General features: G+C 39.6%; 1 pseudogene; it reads right to left on the bottom strand.

Annotated features, from left to right (window-relative positions):
• Nucleotides 1-4,002: 4,002 nt before the first annotated feature.
• LOC108295155 lies at nucleotides 4,003-6,125 on the bottom strand (annotated as a pseudogene).
• Nucleotides 6,126-6,991: the final 866 nt, after the last annotated feature.

The following is a 6,991-nucleotide window of genomic DNA, read 5'->3' as shown; positions in this document are numbered from 1 at the left end:
AATTCTCCTGCCTCAGCCTCCTGAGTAGCTGGGATTACAGGCACGCGCCACCATGCCCAGCTAATTTTTTGTATTTTTAGTAGAGACAGGGGTTTCACCATGTTGACCAGGATGGTCTCGATCTCTTGACCTCATGATCCACCCGCCTCGCCTCCCAAAGTGTTGGGATTACAGGTGTGAGCCACCGTGCCTGGCAAAGGTATTTTTTGAAAGATGCATTGATTTATTTTTATCAATAGTTTTCTATTATGATAATAAATGTTATACTTCTCATTATGGAGGAATTTGAAAATATATGAAAGTATAAAGAGGAAAATAAAGATCATATGTAATCCCTCTCCTCAGAGAGAACACCATTAATGCACTATAAACAAGTGCTTTGTCTGAAGAATGTTTGAGCCGCCAGTGTACTATAGAATGTTCAAGATTAAAACCTAAAATGTCTTCTATTTCCCACGGTCTCAGAAGCTGCGCACGTTGCTGTTACTCACTCAATGTTATAGCAGAGGCAGGCGCAGAAGCCCCTCTCCTACCTGGACCACACCCCAAGTGCTTTCAGGTCTAAGTCAAATCTTGACTTACAAGGGATGTCCCTCATGCACCTCCAGGATCCCCAGTAAATAGTCTTCCTTTCAGATGTGGGGGCTCATACATTCTCTCTCCTAGTTGGTGTTTTAATATCGTCCCTTAATAGATGTGTTGTTTTTAACTGACTTTTTATTTAAGCATTTTTTTCACATTCTATTCATTATAGAATATTTGATATAAGGAGTAAGGCTTAAATATTTTCACACTTTACAACAAGAAATTATACCAGCATTATTTTAGTTTGTTGATTCAACAAGGAACTAACACCATCTGTCTAGGGCTGCAGTATTCTGGTATGTCTACTCATGCCTAAGTCATTATTCATTCTGACAGAGCATCCAACTGAAATCCATTTCTGGTCACAGACAATTATAGGAAGAAAGCCTTTAGCGGTATTTGAAAGAAAACTGTAGCATTCCTTGCTGGCCCAAATCTAGCTAAGGGAGGCCAACTTCCTTTCTCGAATATTGATGGCATGGTAAGATCACTTAGTTTTCTCAGCCAGTTTGATGTATCCTTAGTCATGAGGACAATGGTCCACCTACGAACCAAAAAAAAACAAAACAAAGCAAAACAGGAAAGCTGGGCACAGTGGCTCACACCTGTAATCCCAGCACTTTGGGAAGCCAAGACGGCCAGATCACCTGAGTTCAGAAGTTCAAGACCAGCCTGATCAACATGGAGAAATCCCACCTCTACTAAAAATACAAAATTAGATGAGCATAGTGGCGCATGCCTGTAATCCCAGCTTCCTGGGAGGCTGAGGCAAAAGAATCACTTGAACCCAGGAGGCAGAGGTTGCGGTGAGCCGAGATCACTTCATTGCACTCCAGCCTGGGTAACAAGAGTGAAACTCTGTCTCAAAAAAAAAAAAATAATTGGCTCATATGAAGGCATCTTCCTCTCTGAGTCTCAAAGTGGTGAGACAACCAAGATCACTCTGAACTGTGAAAACCTATTCTTATGGGACTTACGTACCACCAGTGATCAAGAGCCAATGAGATTATGGACACTTGGTTGCTTACTCCCAAGAAAGGGCCAGCACCATTTATGGCCCGCGCTAGCAGGTCCTCACTGAAGGCAGCAAGGAAGAGGCAGCCATGAATATATATACCCGGGAACAGGATCATCTGAGGCTTCAAGAAGGCATGAAAGATTGTCCTTTTCAGCCCTTCTTCTCTTCCCAATGCCACGATTACCAATTATGTTTTAATTTTAAGTGGCTAGTATTCTATGTGATACATTATAGCTCTGATATGTGGATGAAGAAATAGGGCATAGCATTTTTGTTTAATTTCAAAGACAATATAAATTGCCAGTGTCACCAGAAGTGCTACGTATTGGACTAAAATTTCAAAAATGTGTATGCCAAAACACTTGATGCTGTGTTGATGAAAAAGATGTGATGATTCTGACTTTACTGTGAGAGTATTTCAGCCTTACCAAAATCTCACTTTATAAAGGGTAGAAGGAATGCATAAAGAGCTAAAGAAAATGTAGGACGAGCTCAGATTCGATTGAGTCTAAGACCCATTACTCAAAGAAAACATCGATATAGTAGTTGCCCCTTATCTGCAGGGGATATGGCCCCAGGACCCCAGTGGATGCCTGAAACTGCAGATAGTACAGAACCCTATCTATATGCACTAGGTTTTTTTCCTATAATTACCTTTAATGAAGTTGAATTTATAAATTAGGCCCAGTAAGAGATTAACTACAGTAATAATAAAACAATTCTAACAATATACTCTAATAAAATTACGTGAATGTTATCTCTCTCTTTCTCTCTCTCTCTCTCTGAACATCTCATTGTACTGTATGTACCTCAGGTAAGTGAAACAGCAGAAAGCAAAGCCACTGGTAACGGAGAACGACGGCATTTCCCCTCCTCTCTGCTCCAGCCTTGGCGTTAATCCCCAGTTAATTCACCCAGAGGAAGCTGTACTGGCAGAAAATGGACAGCAGATGGCACCAAAGTCAATTTTATCAGGCTTCCCTTTAAACATGTCTTCTCAGGATACCAACGTGCCTTAGTCGACTGGGCTAGATGATATGGGAGGCAGATACTTAAGGGACTCTGTAGATTTGTGTTCTCCTCTGTTAAACAAGTGTTTTACAAATTGTTTAGAATTTTGTTCTATTTTCAGTCACTCAACCAGTCTTCAATAATTCTAAAATAATTCAAACTTTAACTCCTCTGGTTTTTTTTAGTATGGCTGAACTATGAATCGGAATAAAATGATTTACTTTGACTTCTTAGTGGCTGAAAGGAATATTCAAGAATCACTGAGAGCATGATTAATAGCCACTTTGAATAAATTTACTCCTAAATCCAAGAAATGGGCCCTCAGGAGGAGCAACAGAAAAATGTTGACCAGATTTGAATTACAAAGTGCCCCTAAGCAAACCTCTCTAAAACAGGTATTGAAAAATCACGTGGTCTTTTCCTTGCAATTTTACTGAAATATAAATCAATTGGCTCCAGATCCTGAATCAAATTTGTAGTCTAGAGACTTGCCAAAAAATTCTCATATCCCTCAATTTCAGAATGTTTCATCAATCTTGCTCTTAATCACAAATTTCCTTTCATTGTTATAAGAAAGTGCAATCCGGCATTCACCTGGACACAGAATCCCACTTATTCCGCCTTGGGGTTAGGAATCTTGACCTCGTGTGTTGACTTATGATTTGCTGTCCTGCTGCAGCTGAACTTTGCTCTTTAGAGTCAACATTAAAAACCTTGACCCAATACACAAACCAATGCCTTCGATTCAGGTTAGTATTTCATCTCTTTCTGTAATCCAAAATTCTGCATTTGGATTAATAATAATACAATTTACTGAATGCTTAACATATACACACATATCAGTGGATGTGCATATATATAACACACATATAGAATGTGGTTAGATACTAAAGTATGATTTTTGTCTGTTACATAAAAAAACACGTAGCAAATTTTTGAATCGTGGTTCTATTTGCCGATTTATTCTTAAGGCTAATTTCTGTTTGCAGACTCTTGCTTTCATTTTATCTGTCAGTATTTGAAAGCACTTGCTGAGCCTGGCCATCTGGTTTGGGAAATAAGATTTATCATTTGCATTTCCACAAATAAGCAGAAATTTCATAGCTCTGAAGTAAAACGTAATTAATGATTTTGCTGATTATTCTTCCCTGAAATAGCCACTAACTGAAGTAGTCTCCTATGCAGTCACATATATCTATAATTGCATACACACTTGTGATGATTTCCCAACTATCACCCATTTACCCTTGTGTTTTTTGTTTGTTTGTTTTTGAGACGGAGTTTTGCTCTTGTTACCCAGGCTGGAGTGCAATGGTGCGATCTCGGCTCACCGCAACCTCCACCTCCCGGGTTCAGGCGATTCTCCTGCCTCAGCCTCCTGAGTAGCTGGGACTACAGGCACGCGCCACCATGCCCAGCTAATGTTTTGTATTTTTTTTTTTTTACTATAATCTCCTTTTATTTCCTCTATCATATTTATGGTATTATATTAATTTTGGTTGAAATGGTGTGGAATCATATGCAATTATCTAGAAACTTCATTGAGTTATGGAGACATTACAAAATATTTGTTACAAATATACAAATATAAACATTTGGTATAAAATATAAATATTTGTTATAAAATGGGGCATTCAGTCCAATGAGGCTGAAAATCACTGCAGTATATGCTTCCTACAACTTTTCTCATTATCAACAAGTCTTAGAAATTTCTGCATATATAGCATGGGCATATCATAGTCTATTCATATATTTCCTGTTAATAAACATATAGGCTATTTCTAATTTTGTGCTGTTGGAAACAATAATATGAAATCTTCTGACATGCATCTTTGTGCACACGTGCAAGTATTTCTCAGGGGTAGATATTAAGATGTGAAAGTGCCACACCAAGAGTTTTAATATTTGTATATCTTTGGAGATAAAAACGTTTTCTCATTTCAAGTTGCATTTCCCTAACACTAGTCAAGCTGAACACATTTTCAAATGTTTTTTGGCCATGTTATTGTCTTGGTTGTTTGGCAATTCAAATTTTTGTCATTTTGGGGAGAATTGATTTGTAATTATTCATGTATTCTGACCATAATTTTTTAAATACATATGTTGGAAATCACTTTCTTCTAGTCTGTTGCCTACCTTTTAACTTTTGTCAAAGAGAAGTTTTAAATTTTGATATAGTAAAATTTATCATGTTTTTGTTTTTGGCCTCCTCAAAGAGGCTTTCTCTACCTCTAGACATAGTTTTCAACAGGTGTATAATACTCCATTTTATGCATATACCATAATTTATAATATTCTCTTTCACTATTGGGAATTTAGCTTTTTCAAACAACTAAGTGTTCAACATGATGTTTTTAGCACGCATTTAGTGCCTAGCAAACGGAGCATAATAAGTGTTTCTAAAGACAGGAAACTTTTTCCACACTCACATTCAAGGTATGTTTAAAAATGCAACCCTATGTCACCCAAATTACTGGGAATTAGCCCTACAATGATACTCTTACTTTAGCCAGCTAATCAAGACTTGATTCTGCTTCTAAAATCTAGGCACACAAGTAAAGCTTCACCTTACCGCATAAGAATGCTCTTCCAAAGGGTGGAATGACTACCTGTGAGAAGCCTGTGATCACATACCTGAGTCCTCCTCCTTATCCTGACTTCAATTTTAGGGTACCTCTCTGCTTGGTGAGTCTTCAATGTTTACATCTAAGAAGCTTAAGAGTGGACGTGAGAAGAGGTGGGAGAGGGAAGAGAAGCCTCATTTTCAGGAGTTTGGGCTGCTGCAGATTCGTGAGGCGTGGCTCCAGGTCCAGCAGGTGCAGCTCTGTATTCAGGAGGTGTGGCTCCATATCCCGCAGGTGAGGCTCTGTATCCCACACTCGGGTCTTCATTTCCTGCAGGTGGAGCTCCGTATCTGGGAGGTGGGGCTCCATATACTACTGCAGAAGGGGCTCTGTACCCAGGAGGTGGGGCTTCATATCCTGCAGGCAGGGCTTCATATCCTGCAGGCAGGGCTACATATCCTGGAGGTGGAGCTTCATATCCTGCAGGTGGAGCTCCATATCCAGGAGGTGGGGCTCCATAGACAATAACTGAACATGGCATCTGTGGAGTGCATACATTCCCTTCTCCAGTAATTACATAAATTCTTATAGAGCTAAACCAGTCATTTAAGGTTCTAAGTGGAAATCCTCGGGCAGCAGCAGAGGCAGCTTTCACCATCAACTGGGCAAATTCAATGGCACCTCCGTTTCTGAAGACTAATTTAAAAGTAGCTTGTCCTTCCCAGCCACCATCCGGAGCTGCCCGAATACTTCCCTTAATGAAGTTTGCAGCGAATACTGGTTGTTCAACAGTGAGGTTCGTTATCAGGTCAAATGGCATCATAAAAGACAACATGGGATCGTTGATGGAGTGCAAAGTTATGAAAATTACCTTTCACCGTTAGGGATGAGGGCCCCGCGGCGGTTCTGGGTATGGTTCTGATTCACCGCCATCTTCCTTCGAGCCTCCTCCCCTGTTTTGTATTTTTAGTAGAGACGGGGTTTCACTATGTTGACCAGGATGGTCTCGATCCCTTGACCTCGTGATCCACCCGCCTCGGCCTCCCAAAGTGCTGGGATTACAGGCTTGAGCCACCGCGCCCGGCAATTTCAGCCATTCTGATACATATGTCTTGTGATATCACTGTGGTTTTTTTTATTCCTTACTAACTAGTGATGTAGAGCATGTTTCCTTTTGCTTACTTCTGTCTCTATGTCTTTTTTGGTGAAGTATCTATTTAAACCATTGTCCATTTTTTCCTAGGGTTATTTATCTTCTTACTATTGAATAATAAGAGCTTTTTGTATATTTTGGTTACAGATATTTTGTTGGATATATGTTTTGCTAGCGTCTTCTTCCAAGTGAGCATTGCCATTTCATTTCCTTAACTCAGACTTTGAAATAGAAAAGCATGTATTTTGGTGGAGTCAACTACTCTTCTTAAATCTGAGTAGATTTATCCCTTAAGCTTCTTTTGTGGCAAGACAAATACATAGTTGAGAAATTTTTATGGGAGGAACAAAAAATAAAAGTAACTGTACTACTATCTATTGTTAAGCACTGGTATTAGTGCAATTATTTGATAATAGAACTTCTTGCTAATATAACATCAATGAAAAACATCTTACTCCATAAAAAAAAAAATTATCGCCGAGCAAGGTGGCTCAAGCCTGTAATCCCAGCACTTTGGGAGGTCGAGGCGGGTGGATCACGAGGTCGAGAGATCGAGACCATCCTGGTCAACATGGTGAAACCCCGTCTCTACTAAAAATACAAAACATTAGCTGGGAATGGTGGTGCGTGCCTGTAATCCCAGCTACTCAGGAGGCTGAG

Source organism: Cebus imitator, unplaced genomic scaffold (assembly GCF_001604975.1).
Source record: "Cebus imitator isolate Cc_AM_T3 unplaced genomic scaffold, Cebus_imitator-1.0 Scaffold19, whole genome shotgun sequence".
NCBI lineage: Eukaryota > Metazoa > Chordata > Mammalia > Primates > Cebidae > Cebus > Cebus imitator.
Note: the sequence above shows the minus strand (reverse complement) of the source record. Positions and strands in the feature narration are given on the sequence as shown.